The 18,824-nt window shown below is 38.2% G+C and overlaps 1 protein-coding gene across 2 annotated transcripts in view; it reads right to left on the reverse strand.

Annotated features, from left to right (window-relative positions):
* The window catches only part of si:cabz01090165.1 (uncharacterized protein LOC100333421 homolog), a 533,531-nt gene that overhangs the window by 439,432 nt on the left and 75,275 nt on the right, over window positions 1-18,824 (reverse strand). The gene's annotated exons all lie outside the window — the stretch shown is intronic.

The raw sequence follows: 18,824 nt of genomic DNA on the forward strand, positions 1-18,824 counted from the left end.
TATATGTAATGTACAGTACTCTGATATGACGCCCTGCCTGAATATTTGTGTACCCTAATAGTTTGTAAAGAGAATATATCTCTGACCATCCTGCTTTTCCTCTCTATTTCACATTAATGACAACTAATTTTACTTTACGTACTACATTTGGTGGATTATATGTTTGCTGAATTACAGGAGATATTTGGACAGAGCCACGTCGTTATTTTTTCTTGTTTTTTGAATGTTCTGTTGATACAGACTGCACATCAGAGCTTTAATCTGCTTTTCACTTCATTTGTTGACTTCCTCCTTCTGGTTAGAACAAGCTAAATCCTGAAACACAAAGATTATTTTCTGACACTGCAAAGTTTAAACCATTCTGATCCAAACTCAACGACTCACTGGCCCTCGACTCTGTTTCTGTAGATTTATTTCTGTGATGACACCATATGTCCACAGTTGCCTCATCCTCTTTTCCCACATGTAGCTGACTCGTCTGAGAGCTTACCAATGTACATCCATCCCCCGAACACACACTTCACACACTTCAAGCAGCAGTCGCTCGCCCTCTTGCCCTCTCCTTTTATCTTTTATCTCTCTCTCTTCATCTCTGCGTCTCTGTGTCTCTCTCTCTCTGACACCACGAGTCCATCGCATTGTCTCTCTGTCAGCTGACACCGCGCTCCATGACAGTCCATCCGCTGACACCTACTATCAGCCGCGCCATCGCTGCAATGTATGTGTGTGTGTGTGTGAGAGAGAGAATAAGTGGTGTGTGCATGTGTGTGTATCTGTCTATGTGCTCTGTGTGAGTCAGGGTAAGTGGTGCATGCCTTATGTAGGTGTGTTTGAGAGCATCCATGCATTCATGAATGTGTGTGTGTGTGTGCAAGTGTGTGTTTTTATAATATGTGTTTATGTGTTGTGTGTGTGTGTGTGTGTGTGTGTGTGTGTCAGATTGATTCTGTGTTGATTTCAGCCATCTCTTCTTCATGAATGATTCAAAAGACTCCAAATAGGAAATTGTCTCTCTGACCAGCCCACCACTTTCCATTTCTGAAGCCTTCTCTTTCACTTCACACACACACACACACACAATAAAACTATCCATCTCCCCTGCCATATGGCACTTTCAGAGTGTGCATGAATGTATTTGTGTCTGTGTGCATCTGTGTGTCAGTGAGCCTCAGATGCTTTGAAGCGTACATATGTGTCGTACACGTGTGTGTGTGTGTGTGTGTGTGTGTGTGTGTGTGTGTGTGTGTGTGATCAGAGTGGCGGCCCAGGGCTGTGGCCGGATCAGATTGAGTTGGCGGTGCAGAGCAGCGATCAGGAGGAGATGCTCGGCCTTAATCTGATTGCGCCTCCAAACTCTGCACACTCGACTGGCAGAGAAACACACACACACACACACACACACACACACACACACACACACACACACACACACACACGCCTCAAAAATCCAAATAAAAGGTGCTGTTTACTGAAACATTGCATGGGACCAAACTGTCCCTTACTCCGTGTTTGCAACTTATTCTGTTTATATTCAAAGAAAAAAAGAGAAATCAGCAGATTGTCACTTTAGAGAGACTGATATTGGGCTGCTCTTGTGTTTTAACTACCTAATTATGATAATTGTTGATTGATTTTTCTGCTGATAGACTAATTGACCAATTGTTTCAGCTTGAAATGCCAATATCGCTGAATAAGACGCTCAGGAAGCCTGTTGGCAAGCTGCTCTGTGATGCTTTCTGCTATCTAATCAGAATAAATTCCATTTATCATCGTCCATGAACTATCCATCTATCCATTAGTTTGCTCTCTATTGATTACGATCCATGGAGACCATAGAAACTGTAATGCTGCATTAGGAGAAGAGCGGAGAAATGGTTTTGTACATTTGCAGAAAATGAGAGCAGAATGAGATTTGGCTCTGTTGGAACTGCAGGATAAATTGTTTAGAGGAGGTGTACATGATGCACATTATGTTCTGAAGAATTGTTTGTGTGTGTGTGTGTGTGTGTGTGTGTGTGTGTAACCCTGAAATCAAAGGTCAGATCAAAACAATGAATATATTTTCTGTTGTAATGAGTCGGGTCATGATAAATAATGGAGGCTCTGCTTCAGGGACTCAAAATGAAATGGCTTTTAAAATGATAAGATTGATTGAAGAATATGGTTAGCAACCGTTTGCTGAAAGTCATAATTTATAGATGTATCATTATATTAGCATCTCCACATAGATAAAGGTAAATTCTGTATGAATTAGAGTCACAGAAGCTCTGGATGTGTGGAGTCACTGTAAGATACAACCAGGAGAAATAAGAACCCAAACTCATTGGCCTTCATGTGTGGCTTCACTATCTATGATGCAGCCTGATCTTCACTGATTATTTGGGAGAAATCCATGTGGTGGAGACACATTTTAGATATCTGCTGAAGTTACCAGATATGGTTCTTTGCCTCATAAAGGGTTAATAAAGTTGCCGTGTTTGAGGTTACAGCAGTTAACTCATAACTTAGTGTTTAAGTGGATGTAAGCAACATGTCAGGAAGACAAATTTAGACGAGGTATATTTGTAAAATCAAGACAAACTACAAAACAAACTTGAATGCATCCATTAACTTTGTTGTGAGAATAATGTTGAAATATGAAATGACTGGTGGGGTGCAGGCAATTTACTTAATTACGAGTGTGGAGAAAGAATTCATCTGGTAAGTCACAGAAACATAACTTCATCAGAGACGGTGCAGCGTTGTGGTGCAGTTTATCAGAACAGCAGTCAGAGCAGTCTGTGGTTCTACATCAGCACTATTACACTGCAGCCTGCCACTCAGTGCACTTTCCTGCAGTTCCTTAATTGTGGTGAGTTATTACTTTCAACAATCTTCCCGTAACAAATTTTAGAAATGTCTGAGAAATTGATCTGATCGCCAGCAGAGTGCAGGGTTATTTTTAATGCTCCTGATGTCCTGGTGACTCCAGATTCAACCCGGTCTCACAATCTGCAAAAATTCAGCTCTAAACCACAAAACAGGTGTCAGCGGCACAGCAGTCTGACTCCCACAATACACCACTTACCTACACTTACTTTATCTAATCTAATTCAATCCAATTAACCAATAAAGTCCTATCATAACAACAGCCATTTCCCAAAGCTTAACAACATAATTTTAGGTTGGAACATAGATAGATTGTCTTCAAAATTGAGACTACTACAGCAGTCAGGTACCAACCCACCCTCATCAATCTGCACACAAATAACACGACTCTAGACCTTCAAATTACGTCTAATGCATACACATACAAAATACAATTCCTGCAACCCTAGCGGCTGCAGGACATGGTAAGGTTCACTGATGTAATAAATGGTTGAATAAATGGTTGAATTAGTGCTCTGTCAGGACTTCTCTAAGGTTAGGGCCAAACAGTTCCTGGTTAGGCTCTAAAAGACAGTTTAAAAAGGAAATAAATGATGTAAATGCTGGAAGTGAAGTAGTTAGGAGGACGACGTGACTACTGGAAGTGACATAGTTCAGTAAAAACCTGATGCAGGAAGTTAAGAGAGTTTTGAATCATATACTGCACTTTGGTTTCATACGGACACCAATACTGCTCTGCTGGGAAACAGTTTTATCTTTTGGTTTTGTTGGTCTTTAACGTAGACATTTTTACATCTATTTTGGTAATTTTGTGTCTTTTTACACCTTTTTTTTGGTCAATTGATGTCATTTTTTGTCTTTTTGGTCATTTTTACGTCTTTTTTGTTAAATTTGTGTCTATTTTTTTCGGACGACAGGAAATTGTGATGCAGGAAGTTAAGAGATGTTTGAATCACATGCTGCACTTTGGTTTCACATGGACACCAACTCTGCTCTGCTTGGAAACAGTTAACCTCTGATTTATATGTGTAATTTCATATCTTTTTGTGTATTTTTTAGTAATTTTAAGTCTTTTTTTGTCATTTTACATCTTTTTTACATGTCTTTTGTGCCCTTTTTGATATTTTTTGTCTTTTTTTGGTAATTTTTTTTTCTTCTTTTTTTTTTTACATCTCCTTGTGAAAGTCCTGGTTTGTTTGACACTTTATATGTTATCTCACTCAACACTTTGGAGGGAAATGACTTTGTACTTTTTACTGCACAACCTCTATCTGAGAGCTGTAATAACTCTGTAACCTAAAGTTTTACATGCAATCTATAAGATAAAGAACACCAATAAAATTAGAGTACCACCAAACATGTTAAAGTGTCCAGAACACAATAAAACACATTTGCTGTCTAACTGTGTTAGTGTGTAAGCTGATAAAAACATTCAGGTACTTTTAATTGTATTTACAGATAATAAAAGCTGTCCACCATCCTCACCTCTGCTGGTATCCTAATAAAATGAAGCTTGAAAGAAATTTTACATTTGCTGCTTGAAGCACTAGAACGTGAATGTCTTAAGTCGTTTTTATTGGTCTGAATATCAGTTTACCAGCAGTAGAGAGTCAGAATCAGCTTCATCTGATGCATGTATCAAACAGAGTCCAGGTGCAGCAGCAGGATGTGACGGTCAAGAGAGAGAAAGTGATGAAATGTTGTGAATTAGAGAAGAGTTGCTGCTTGCTGACTGACAGTGTACTGAGACTTCATTATCTGTAATTGGGTTCTTCAATAGCTATTGGCAATGCAATTTCTGTGCCTTCAAAGCATCAAATTGATTTAATATTGGCATATAATTAATTATGAACTATATTTCCTCATACTGTGCTTTTCATCAGTTCAACAAGCATAAAGGCAACACAACACGTGTTAATTATGGCTTCTTCTTCTTCTTTTTCTTCTTCTGAATAATAACGAGCCACTTGGGATGAAAGAAACATGTGTTTCTATCACATTATTTGTGCATTTCAGAATAAAATATTTGGATTCAGGTGTTCAGATCCCCAGAGTTTACACAGTGAGAAAGAAAAACAAGTGGGTGCAGCTTCATGCTGCACACTGCCACTGTTAGTTTACAGTCAAATAAGGGTAAATAATGGAAATTAATACTGAAAGGGAGGACTGTTTGGTTTGGAAAGGAAAGTAGGTATCCACAACCTTCCCTTTGAACTCACTCTTAATAATAACTATTTTAACATGTTTTTACTGTATTTTCATAGCAGGAATTTTTCAGTCTGTTTTCAGCCTGTATCAGTCTGTTTCAGCCTGTTTTCAGCTGTTTCAGCCTGTTTCAGTGTGTTTCAGCCTGTTTTCAGCTGTTTTAGCCTGTTTTCTGCTTGTTTCAGCCTGTTTTCAGTCTGTTTCAGCATACTTCATTTGGTTTTCAGCCTGTTTCAATCTGTTTCAGTCTGTTTATAGCCTGTTTCAGTCTTTTTCAGTTGGTTTTCAGCCTGTTTCAATTTATTTCAGCCTGTTTCAATTTATTTCAGCCTGTTTCCAGCTTGTTTCAGCCTGTTTCAGTCTGTTTCTGTGTTTTCAGCCTGTTTTCAGCCTGTTTTCCAGCTGTTTCAGCCTGTTTCAGTGTGTTTCAGCCTGTTTTCAGCTGTTTCAGCCTGTTTTCTGCTTGTTTCAGCCTGTTTTCAGTCTGTTTCAGCCTACTTCATTTGGTTTTCAGCCTGTTTCAATCTGTTTCAGTCTGTTTATAGCCTGTTTCAGTCTTTTTCAGTTGGTTTTCAGCCTGTTTCAATTTATTTCAGCCTGTTTCCAGCTTGTTTCAGCCTGTTTCAGTCTGTTTCTGTGTTTTCAGCCTGTTTTCAGTCTGTTTCAGCCTGCTTTCAGCCTGCTTTCAGCCTGTTTTCAGCTTGTTTCAGTCTGTTTCAGCCTGTTTTTGGTCTGTTTCAGCCTGTTTCAGCCTGTTTCAGTCTGTTTCAATCTGTTTCAGCCTGTTTCCGGCCTGTTTCAGCCTTTTTCAGCCTGTTTCAATCTGTTTCGGTCTGTTTTCAGCCTGTTTCAGTCTGAAACAAACCGAAAACAGGCTGTAACAGGCTAAAACAGACTGAAACAGGCTGAAAAGTGGTTAAAACAGGCTGAAACTGGCTGCTGCTCACCAGAGAATCAGACGGTGCAGGCTAGGAGGGAGTGTGAGCGTCTACAGGGAATAACATGACGGATAGTTTCATTTCAGCAGCAGAGAGAGGAGACAGCCGAGTTTGGACGGGGAGGTAAAGAGAGAGATCTAAAGAGAGAAAAGGAAGTTTTTCTTGGTAACTAATGGTGTGTGTCACATTTAGATTTAAAACATGTTCCCAGAAACAGGCCCACACGAGTGAAAGCCTCGGGGACGGAGCAGAAACATTAGGACTGCCCATATTTTAGCTTAATATGCCATATGGAGGCTGTTTCTTCCCTTCATTAGACCCTGATGAATACCGCCATCACTACATCACATCACTTATACACTGTTGTTGAAGTGTTTCCCATTTATTTCATTTTAAAAGGGCCCTTTTTATTCATCATTATCATTTTGTTGTCATTTTTAACTCGTGGCTGCGGCCCTGTTCTCTGACTGAGTTCCTCTGGACTCACAGACTAACACTGTGTTCAGCTGCAGGGAGACTCAGGTGCCTCCTCTACCTGTGAGAGATCAGAGCAGCTGGTGTTGACCTGCTCATCACACAGAAAACACACTGCAGCCACTCATCATCATACGATACAGAGTGGAGAGGGAGAAGAAGAGGGAGGAGAGGAGGGCGAGGGAGAGAGAGAGAGAGGGAGACTCTAGTTCAGACCCTTCAATATAGTTATATAGCTCAGTCCACAATGTCACCACCAGCTATGCTGCAGAGGTAGTATCCCCACTGCCGACGCCCCACCACAACTCAAAAACACCCCCCAAAATATCGTGTGTGATTGGGTTATAACGATCTTGCAAAAAAATAGATATTTTCACAGAGGTTTGTAAAATCATCTCACCTAAAGTTATCCTCTGTGGCTTTATTGAAGCAAGTTGAAGTCCAGTCCTTTATCGTGGAATATTTTGCAAAAGGACTTGAAACTGTCTGAACTGATCACAATCGGTGAATTCAAATCGATTCTAAAGGACAAAGAAAAGTCTTCCCTTGGTCAGTGTGACAGCTCCTTATAAGTCGGCTACTGAGGCTCCTTCAGTGTTGATTCAGTGATGGTTGGATTTTTTTAATTAATTGTTTATGATAACTGTGTTTGAATGTTGTAACTTGACTCTTTTTATGCTGCTTTCTTGGTCAGGTTTATATATATATATATATATATATATATATATATATATCTATAGAGAGAGAGAGAGAGAGAGAGAGAGAGATGGAGAGAGAGGCAGAAAGAGAGGGGAGTGTTGAGAGACAAAAGCACGATTCAAGGTGAAGTTTTAAAAGGAAACCCTTGTGGAGAAACTAGGTGACCTCTGTGTTTCCCCCAGAACGATCTAGAACAGAGGACAGCTCACCGATCGCTGCCCTGCAGGCTGCAGTTAAACACTGAATTTCCAAAGTACACTAAATTATTGATGGTAAAAAAAACTTCTCGTTGGCTTGACAATTCCACTCGTCTAGCATCCTGGCAGAGAGCAAACACAAAGAGCAGCTGGACTCGCACTTAACGGCTAATTAATGTGGATTTCGGATATAATTTTGCCTTGATTCTGACACCGTTCCAGAGAGTCTCTAGTGGTGATTTTCTCACCATAACAAGAAACAAACATCAGTTATGTGGATAGCAGCCATCTAAGTAGTTTTAAATTAATTTATCAAATCATACCCTCCGGCCTGGATTATTACTGGCACACACTGAGAGCCAGGGACATAAGTGTTCAGGTAGCTTTTAAAATCATTTTCATGAAGATGCAACACTCGCCTGCCAAACTGTAGTTCAGCTGGGACGCCTGCACCGAAACAAACATTCATCGAATGCATCAGAAAGGTCCAAAAACAGGGTTTTACCAACTATTATAAGGCAATTTTGGGCTCCAATCAAGCTGAATATATGTGGAGAACATGAAAACTACCTCAATGTCTTTTACCAGATCCAGTGGTTGTAGTTTGCGATAAAAATGGTCCAAAATGATGTTTTGATATAAGCATTTCATTTAAAAACATCACATTTTATTTGGGGGAATGACCCAAAAAAACCCTCTGAATACATGCACCTTAGTCCTCCACAAAAGATATTTTAAAAAGGGAAATATAAGACACTGACTTTTTCATTGCTTGTGCACACAAACAAACATCTGGGTGCATGGGGCGCATTAATGAACAGGCCAACCTGGGGGGCTGAGTATATGTTAGCTCATTAACAAAAGTGAAATGCACATAGTTAATAGTATACATTGGTAGATACAATGGTAATGGTAATTAAATGGCACAGAGCAAAAGATGACCTTGTATCGAGTTTTTATAGGGAAAATATAGTGTGTCAACCACTTAGAGATGGGGGGCCATAAAGTTCTGTGGCCCAGGGGCCTCCAGTGATGTTTCATATATGTTATTGTTGCATATTTTGTTCATTCTTTCACCTGTATTATCCTATATTGTGACTGTTTTTGTAATTGTTTTAGAGGCTTTTAGCAATTTAGAACCAGAGTAATATTCGGGTTTAATAAAGTTCTGTCTTATCTTATCTTATCTTATCTTATCTTATCTTATCTTATCTTATCTTTCAACATACCAACAGTAGAAAGTACACATTAAATATAATAGTGTGTCGTTTTCACATATTTTTCTTGTGTCAAGTCAAGTCAAGTCAAAGTTTACTTATAAAGCACATTTAAAAACAACCTCAGTTAACCAAAGTGCTGTACAGTTATTAAAATACAATAAAAATCAAACACAAATATAATAATAAATAAAAACAATGAAAACAATAAAATAATATGAAAACAATAAAACAAAAACGCAATTTAAAACAGAATTAATAAAAATGAAAATAATAAATTAAAATAATAATATGTGATATAACTGCTTTAGCCATCTGTGGCACCACAGTGGAGCTACAGAACAGCAGGTATTAACTATAAAAAGCAAAGCTGAACAAAGACTTTACTAGAATACTGTAAATAAATAGAATATAAAGACATCAATAACAGGTAGAGGTAGAGTTAAACTGCAGGTCTGTAAGCCGACAGGAGCCCGAGGCCTGGTGTGACAGAGACTTCAGTCTATTTGTGTCCCGAGTCAGATACATAGAAGAAATCCAGGCCTGCAGGCATCAGGAGCTCAGCCTCAACCACAGAAATCCTTCTGCTTATTGGAAGATCCCTCCGCTCTCTCTAACACCCTCCATCCCCCCCCTCTTCCCCCTCCTCACCTGAATCTGCACTCTACAGCTGCACTCAAACAACAAAACAACCGGGATTTTTTCCCCTTTTTATCTTTCCTCCTCCCCCTTCGAGTGGAAAATCATACAACAGGGTCAGCTGTAGAGCAGTGCTGCAGCCGGGAGACCTTCAGAGAGGAACTTATAAAAGGATTGCACGGCTGCTGCACCAAGCAAACCTGTGCTACCTGCATGCATTAAATAAATGAGGTGATGTGCAAACAGTTGCAGCAGGATTGGCTCCTTTCTATGCAAATGAGATGCAATAACGGTCCAATGATCTGCACTATTTGCCACACACGGTTATAGTGAAATTATTGGTGTTTTCAGAGAGCTGCTAGGAATGAGCGTCCACTCAATTCCTTTATTTAGAAATAAGTGACAGGACGATGAAAAAAAACTGTCTCTGTCTCAGTCAGTGATGTCCACTCACATATGCTCACTTTGTGACAGTGGACTGTGTGTGTGTGTGTGTGTGTGTGTGTTATCTTTTGTATATGTAGAATAACACAGAACAAATGAACATTAGATCCTGATTGACTTATAAATGTCCTTATTTTTGCAAGTAAAGCAAAACATTTTTAAATCAAAATGACTGTGTTGAAAGGCTGATTGATCATGGGAGCATGAAGCATCATGTGTGCACAGCTGAAAACTGTTCTGTGCTGATTTGAGAAGCAATAAAATGATCCTTCCTCAGGCTGGTTGAATATCAAGAGGTAAAGTTGGAGATTTGTACAGGTTAAAATTATCATTTCTACCCTTGTCAATGTATTTTCAATTCATTTTTGTAACTCAATTTATGAATAAAACAGTTTGGAAAAAAACACAGACATTTTCTGGGTGACCCCAAACTTTTGAGCGCTAGTGTAAGTTGTTGTGCCTCCTTCTAAATAAGCACAGCACCTCTCTCTTACCTCTTCTGACACACTTATTGTCTCTGCTGCGGTTAACCTTCCTCTTCTGTTAGCTTTCTGTGCCTATCTCCTATGTTAACAGGTCGGGTTTAACCCTTAAATGATCCATAAAATACCCTTAAAACAATTATTTATCATCCAATTTGTTTCTTACCTCTTGGTGATCTTGGTATGCTTCCTTATACATTGAAAGATTAGTTTTAATATTTTGTGAGCCTTTTTGACAGCATAACCCTCGTTTTCAATAAAAAAAAAAGTAAAATGAACCTCAAGATAAGTATATAAAATAAAAGGTTGTTATGTTACCTGACTATTACTGAGGGTTAGTAGAAGACATCTCAAATTAATGTTTTATTTTAATATTAACTATAGTAACATCTATTGTGTTACGGGTCAATATTTCACTTCATATTGTTTTATAATCTTATATTCTAACTGAAACAATACAAACGTTATAATTTTTGCCAGGGAATTTTGTATTTTGATGAAATTTATTTTTTGTTTTATTGTGTTTAAATAGAGGTTCCTGACAAAGTCAAAAAGCCTTGATGCAATAAGCAAAAGTTGTGTGGTACTTTTATGCATTTAAAACCTAGAACGGGTCGGTAGCAACCCGAACACAAGAGGAAGGTTAAATGTCTATTACACTGTAAACAATTGTCTTGTAAATTAACAGTAAAATTACTGTGATAAAATCATACTGAATTAAAGTAAAATCCTGCATTTGATTGATTTTTACAGTAGACTAAAACACATGATAGTGCTGAAGCTAGTTGCAATATTGTTGCAGTATACAATGCAGTCACTTTTTGTAAATAGACCATATTACTGTCTGAAAGCCGATCACTATGAATTAAGCACTGTCTTCACTGTAACCTCAGTAATTTTAATATACCATATACTGAATGAGTTATTTAAGTAAAATACAGCCATTAAAAATGTGTAGAAGAAGAGACTTAGAAAATATCATAGATATATATCATATATTTTTATAGGAAACGGCAAGCTACCTACAAATATTGCCCAGAATGCATTGTTTTCTACCGTATAATACCTTTTTAATGGAAAAAAAGTATTTTACTGTCACAATTTGGCTGTTTTCTTACAGCAATTTGTTACAGTGTAAAGAAACAGCAGCATGATTACATCCTGAACTGAAGTTACAATTTGTCCTGACGTACCTGCAGACCTCTACTACGCGCCCATTGGGAGTATATTCAGGCGTCACCTCATAACCACAGCATTAGCCTCAGGAGCATTCATACTTTGTCACTTGGATAACTGCAATCATCTGCATAAAGTGTGGAAATTGTTCTCAGCTGCAAAAAAATTAGGTGTGTTTGCCAACGATGTCAAAATTGCAATATATTTTGAGAAGCAGCCTTTAATACGGGCAGATATTGATTTCAAATGATGCACAATTCATGGTGCAATTAGGCCTGTCACAATAACACATTTTTTAGGACAATATATATTTCCCAGAAACTATCATCATAAACGATAGTGTCGTTGTATCGATGTCTTTTTAGTTTTATAACCATATTAGAGTATAATAAGTTCATCCTTTTCCACAGCAATGAACTTTTATATCTCGAGAATATTAAACATTGAAATTGAAATGTGGAAAACAAATATTTATATTTACTTTCAGGCTCTGTTAACAAAACATTAAACTGAGATAATAATTATGTGTTATATTGTTTTATTAATAAAATAACATATAAACAGCTGGAATGGCTGCTTGGGAAATATAGTTTTTTTTTCTGCAATTCGTGCTGCCCCTAAAACATTTTAGCATTACTTTAAACACAACACAATAAAAGCACAAAAAGTCACGCATTTAAACAACATTATATTGAGTCTAGAAAAAAAAATATTATGTCCATTTTTATATATTGAAGTCGATAAAGTAATTATTGTGACAGACCTAGCTGCAATCAGCCACAATCCAGTAAACCCTCAAGTCCTGCTCAAGAACATTGAAAAATGAGTTATTTTGGGGTTAATTGATGATCTTTGTGTGTATAAAATATCTGTTAAAACAGTTTGAGCTCTAATCTTCAGACACTTGTTGTCTGTGCAGTGGGAAGGAAGATCACCGTGTTGCTGCCAAAAAATAAATCTTTAAAACAATCTGAGCAGTTTTCAGAAGAAAGAACAACAGATGAGATAATAGAAGACATATTGACCAGAGAGAAGCGAAGAGCTGACAGCTGCTGTGAAATCACCGCCCTGGTTTGCATACAATGCTTTTCTGGTCCTGGAGACAAACACGGTCACAGTTTGACAACATTACAAAGATCCTCAGAGCGCTGACAGGATTACCAGACTCACTGTTCTGCTCCGACAGTTACGTCATGCCACTTTGTGATATTATATGAGATCAAACTCTGTGCTAATACAAACAGAGGATATCAAATGTGTGTTTTGTAGCTGTTGCCAAATGTGCACCTTGATGTGATGCAGCTCGGCTGACAGCGGTGAGAAAAAACAACATGATAGTAAAGAAGCAGCATTTCTGGCGGCTGCTGGATAATTCTATTACATGAAAGAAACAGTGAGGAGTGAGAAGAGAGATGAAGAGAATAAATATCAAGCATTGGAAATTGGGGAAGGAGGGAAGGATGAACAGGAAGGGAGCGTAGAAAACTATGAGAAAAGACGACTGAGAGGGGAGGATAAGGCAGGACAGGGTGAGGGTCAACTAGAGGTGCGAATCACCGTATCGGCACCACGGTACGATTTTATCCCAATACTTGTGAGGACTGAGATAAAATATTGTGATTTGACTGTTTAACTGCATTTTGTGTCCACAAAATTAAATTCAATCAAGAATTGTTTTGTCAAATCAGAAAAAAAATTCACAATGTATTCATCTCACTTCAGTCTTTTATTTGTCCACAATGAGAGTCAAACCCACAGACTGACCAACATAGTATTCAGTCAAACTGATATCAAACATGTATGGACAACAACAACTGCAGCATTTATCAAACTTTCACAAACAACAAGCTCCACTGCTAAAAATGTTCCTGAATCAAACAGAAAAAAGCCGAACTTTGCAGCGTTATTTCGATAACTTCCGACATGATATCCTGAAGCACTCTAGATCCTGGTGCCTATAGATTCCTCACATCTTCTAGTTTCATATGATACCAGGATCTCCAGTATATTCCTGAAAGTGAAACGGCAAAAATACTGACGGAACGCTAGATATCGATACTTGGTGGTCATGAATCAATATAATATTGCCATGCAAAATACCATGATGCTATGCTGTATCAATTTTTCCCCACCTCTAGACTCTATTTTTTGCAAAACTGTTCAGAAGAAACTAAAATCCCATGTAGATTAGAATGTTATCTGGCTGTGAAAAGAGATTATGAAATGGCAGAATATCTCTTTTTAGACCAAGGTTTTAATGTAAATTCATATTCATCATAGATCAATTATTCGCAGGCTGAGTTTATTTTTTTAATGTATGCATAGTTCAATGTTTGATTGCTGCTACTGGATGCTTGAATTTCCCTCTGGATAAATAAAGTATCCTCCATCCATCCATCCATCCATCCATCCATCCATCCATCCATCCATAGAATAATGCAAACGCATTTAATCGAATTTTGAGGAAAGAGGATAAAGAGACAAAAGAACTGGAGCAGAAGAGGACAGGAGAGGACACGAAGAGAAAGGACAGAGGAGACAAGGAGAGGACAGAGGAGACGAGAAGAGGACAGAGATGTACCAAGAACTATACAGGAGAGGACAGATGATGGAGGAGAGATGGAGGAAGGAGGAGATAGAATGTCCTGAAAATGTCCTGACCCTGTTTGGTGTACTGGAAACTAAAATACAACATGAGAGGAAAGATGAGATGAAAAAAAGAAGCTAAACCAGCAGAGAGGACACAGAGGAGGTGAAGGAAAGGACACACTCACTAATTATTACATCTCACATGCAGAACAAATAACTCATTTAGCAATGAGGGAAGTTACAGAGTCAGAGTTAATATGTTTCCACTTTTTCTCCAGAACCCGGCATGAACTGCAGAGAGAAGACAGAAGACTCAGCCCCGCGGCCCTCTGGGTAATATGAGCAGCGTTGCACAGAGCAGCTGCTACCCAAGGACCCTCACCACCTCCTCCATCTCCAGCCACTGAGCCAAATCAATGCCCATTTGTCCCCTCACCTCCTCTCCTCTCCTCTCCTCTGTGTGTCTGCAGCTCTCCCTCCTCCTCTCTCTGCTCCTTATCTCTACATATCAGCCTCTTGTGTTCCTCCTCCTCCTTCTTCTTTCCCTCTTTTTATCCTTCTCTAAACTTCCAAGTGATGTATACTAATGTTTCTCTAAATGCTCGTTAAAGTAACTTTAATGTTAGAACTCTGTCTCTACCCTTTCCACGTCTGCAACATGACATTTAAATGCCAAAAACGCAAGTTTATTAACCATTTTTATGGCTTTAATTGTCCATTAACTGGCATCCTGACAACTAAAATGACTTAAATGTCAAACATTTACATGCAATCTGCTTCCCTTTCGATACAAGTTCCATCTCAGTTCTTTTCACCTTTTTTCGTCATGCAAACTCTCTCTCTCTGTCTGTGTTTTACCTCCTCTCTGCTGAAGTTTCCGTCCATCATCCCAGTCTTTTGGTGCTCCTTGGTTTCTCTCCCTCTCTCTCTATCTGTTCTCCATCTACTCTTTCTACACTAACCTCCTTTAACCCCATAAAGCCAAATAATTGCCAGAAAATTCAAATTTTTGGAGTGTTTATTGAACCTGCTGACAAATAAAAAAAAAAAATCAATATCAATTTGCATATTTGAATTCTAATTTGTATCACATTTGATACATCAGGTATTTTTGTGCAATTTGTTGCTCAGTTTGTTTTTCTTGAACTAACAAAACATATAAAACCTAAAAAATGTTATCCTATTAAGACTCTCCTTTTAGCATTTTCCTCAAACATGCGAAATATTTTTTTTCAAGATAGCACAACAACATCATTAAGTTTTCACGTAGCAATGACAGATCCACCAGTGGAACCTGCATATCATTTTTGCTGAATCTGTTATTTTTGTGCAATTTGTTTATCAGTTGTTTATCTTCAACACAGGTATACATCAGGTTTTTATGGAAAAAAAAAAATCACACAGATGATGTAGAGGTCTCAAAAACTTACGTATCAAGTATGATACACTTGGTTTTATAGGGTTAAACCTTCCTTCCTCAGCGCTCTACAGCTTCATCCTCCTCTCTTCCTCCCTCTCAACAAGCGTTGAGTGTCTTTTGCTTGCCTGAGACGGGGCTCTGCGGGCGCCTCGCGGCATTCCTTCCCTCAGCTGACAGGAGGTGACAGAGAGCATAGAGAGGGAGAGAAAGTATGAGAGGTAGAGGAGGGAGAGAGGGAGAGAGGGAGGGAGGGTTGACGGTTATGGCAGGAACAATGAAACCAAACAAGACAGGATGAGAGCCAAGCAGAGAGATGAGAGGATGTTGCTGCTTTCTGCTGAGATACGGAAACCTCAGGCGATGGAGCAGGAGGAGGACTGGAGATGGAAGACGGGATGACAGAGGACAGGAGAGGGATAGAGGGATGGTAAATGACGGTGAGGGAGGTTAAAGATCATCAAATTTCATGCAGATCATCAAATCTGCATGGAATTTTATCATCAAATCTTGCAAGTGCAAGTGCAAAAGACCCTGGAAACTGAAGAAATATCTCTGTAAAACTAGGAAAACTTAAAACTAGACTTGAAGTTGGCAAAATGTAGAGGTTATGGCACCAGCTTGTACTTTCATCAGCTATGATGCACATTTTAGTTGACTAAAATGTTTTAAAAACATTTTACTGCCGTATATGATCTATACATGTTTACAATATTAGAAATAAACGTTTCATTTTTTTCACGTATAATTTTTTTGTCTACCACTGCAAAATTTGCATGCATATGATATAGCAATCCTTTAGAAAAGCTCCTGTGCATATCCTGTGCATGCAAAACATGGATTGAAGCGTATGCATTGCACATAATTTGAAAGTACACAGACGGTACACAAACTACTTTAAGGCTTTGGGCTCCATTTTTTTCGTTTCCAATAGTGGTGTTCAATACGGCCAAAATCATCATATATATATAAAAATATATCATCATATATGTGTATATATATATATATGTGTATATATATATATATATATATATATATATATATATATATATACATACATACATATATATATATATATATATATATATGTATATATATATAGGTATGTATATATATGTGTGTATGTGTTTATATCAACATGATCTCACAGAAATCCGTGAAATAGCCACGGATTTCGCTTAACTCAAAATCCGTGGAATAGCCACAGAATCGCTCAAATTTCCATGAAACTGACACGGATTTCGCTACAATGCAAGTTAATGACGATGTCATATCCCGTGGCTATTCCAACATACAAAGTGATTATGTTCATTCACTGAGTGAAGATTTAGAAAATAAAACATATATTTCTCGCTAGAAATGTGATCAAAATCCATTTTTATGCAGAAACTAAGTCAAAATATTGATTTTTCACTAAAAATGAGAGAACTGTCCGCCATGTTTTTTGTTCTGACCGCTGGGACCTTGAAAGTCACGTGACTTGGAACAAACCAATAGCCACTGGATATGACTGTCATTAACTTGCATTGGAGCGAAATCCGTGTCAGTTTCACGGAAATTTGAGCGATTCCGTGGCTATTCCACGGATTTTGAGTTAAGCGAAATCCGTGGCTATTTCACGGATTTCTGTGAGACCAGGTTGGTTTATATATATATATATATGTATTTTATATGTATATATATATATATATAGTGGGGCGGATTAGCTGAACAATCGTTCACTTTGTGATAAAAGCATGAAATTTGGTAGATGTGTTGGTGAATATGTTTCAAACAAATCTGGATATTGGGCCACCTCAAAAGCGCCCCCTAGTGGCCGTGGCAGGCATTTGTTATACAAATAAATCAATGATGAATAAAAACTGCCCTTTTAATAATACCAACTGGTGATGAATTGTATATTGTTGGAAAGCCTGATTAGTCACCTTTACAACGAGGTACCGCTTGTAAGGATCGTGCATTCATGGAATGAGCAACGGGGCTAAACGTGTGGGTAGCATCCCCCAAACATGTGCATCCCCTGTGAGGCGGATTAGCTCAATAAATCACAAGAATTGTTTATTTTGTGATAGAAGCACACAATTTGGTGGATGTGTTGGTGGATATGTTTCAAGCAAATCTGTATATTAGGCCATCGCAAATTCGCCCCCTAGTGGCCATAGCAGTCATTTTCTTAGTTAAAATTACAAAAAATATTTAAATTATTTCTTAAAATATTTAAAAAATGTAAACCAAATATACAAACGTAAATTAAAAAATGTAAATACACATATTAAATTAACAAAAATCCAGTTAGACACTCTTTCAGTTATTTTTCCTGCCCCACCACAATCGGGCTAGCCATCGAGCTAGCTAGCAAATGAGCTAGCTAGCATTTGCTTCCTGGGACAAGCAGTGCAGTGGACTGTCCATCAAGGTATGTCTAAATATTTTATTTCACCTGTTATAATTATGAATAAAATATGCTATGAACATCATAAAGGCTAAAGAGAAAAACAATCATCATGGGCCTTGGCGGAAAAGTAAATTAGCAAGATAGCAAAAATAGGTACTTAAGCTAGCTAGTTAGCTTGGAACATGTATCAGTGGCTGTTGGGTGTGAAAGCTTAATAAGACACTGTTAAATGATGTCCTGTGGAATGTGGACATCCCTCTCTGCACACACACACACACACACACACACACTATATGTAATGTCTCCTTTGCCCATGTGGTTCTTTTTTTCTTTTTTTAAATGTATTTTATAACTCCATCACAGTTAGTCAGGCGGCTTAGGACCAGATTTGAGAAGAAAGGGGACACGCCGGACAAAAGCACCAAAATTTTTCCACATGCTCTCTATCACCAAAGGTTTCAACTTTTGGTAGGAGCCACTTCATCAAGATTGCAGATAGGAGACGGCAGCCATATAAGCCATAAGTCTATGAGAGCCAATATATCTTCCAAGCCACTTAGAAGGTCAATCTTGGTGTCAAAATATACATTTTCTGGGTCAAAGAATAATTTAAAGCTATTGAGAATATCACTGGATGACTCACTGTAAATAATTTGTTGATCAAGATCTGACATGAGATGAAAGCGTACCCTTGATTTTTTTGAGCAGTGTACATGGCAGCTAATCCACACTCTCCCGTGAACATTGATTCCAAATAGTTTCAACTCAGGATTCCCTGCTGCAGCACTTGAAGCGAGTTGCCCAGTCTGAGTGAAAATGAACATATCTGTTTGATCAAATAATCATCTAGTGATATTCTCAATAGCTTTAAATGATTCCTGGACCCAGAAAATGTATATTTTGACACCAAGATTGACCTTCTAAGTGGCTTGGAAGATATAGCATTTCTCATAGACTTTATATGGCTGCCATCACCACAATCTTGATGAAGTGGCTCCTACTAAAAATTGAAACCTATAATGATAGAGAGTATGTGGAAAAAATGTGGTGCTCTTGTCCGGCGTGTCCCCTTTATTTGGCTAAG

This window comes from Centropristis striata, chromosome 4, assembly GCF_030273125.1.
Source record: "Centropristis striata isolate RG_2023a ecotype Rhode Island chromosome 4, C.striata_1.0, whole genome shotgun sequence".
Lineage (NCBI taxonomy): Eukaryota > Metazoa > Chordata > Actinopteri > Perciformes > Serranidae > Centropristis > Centropristis striata.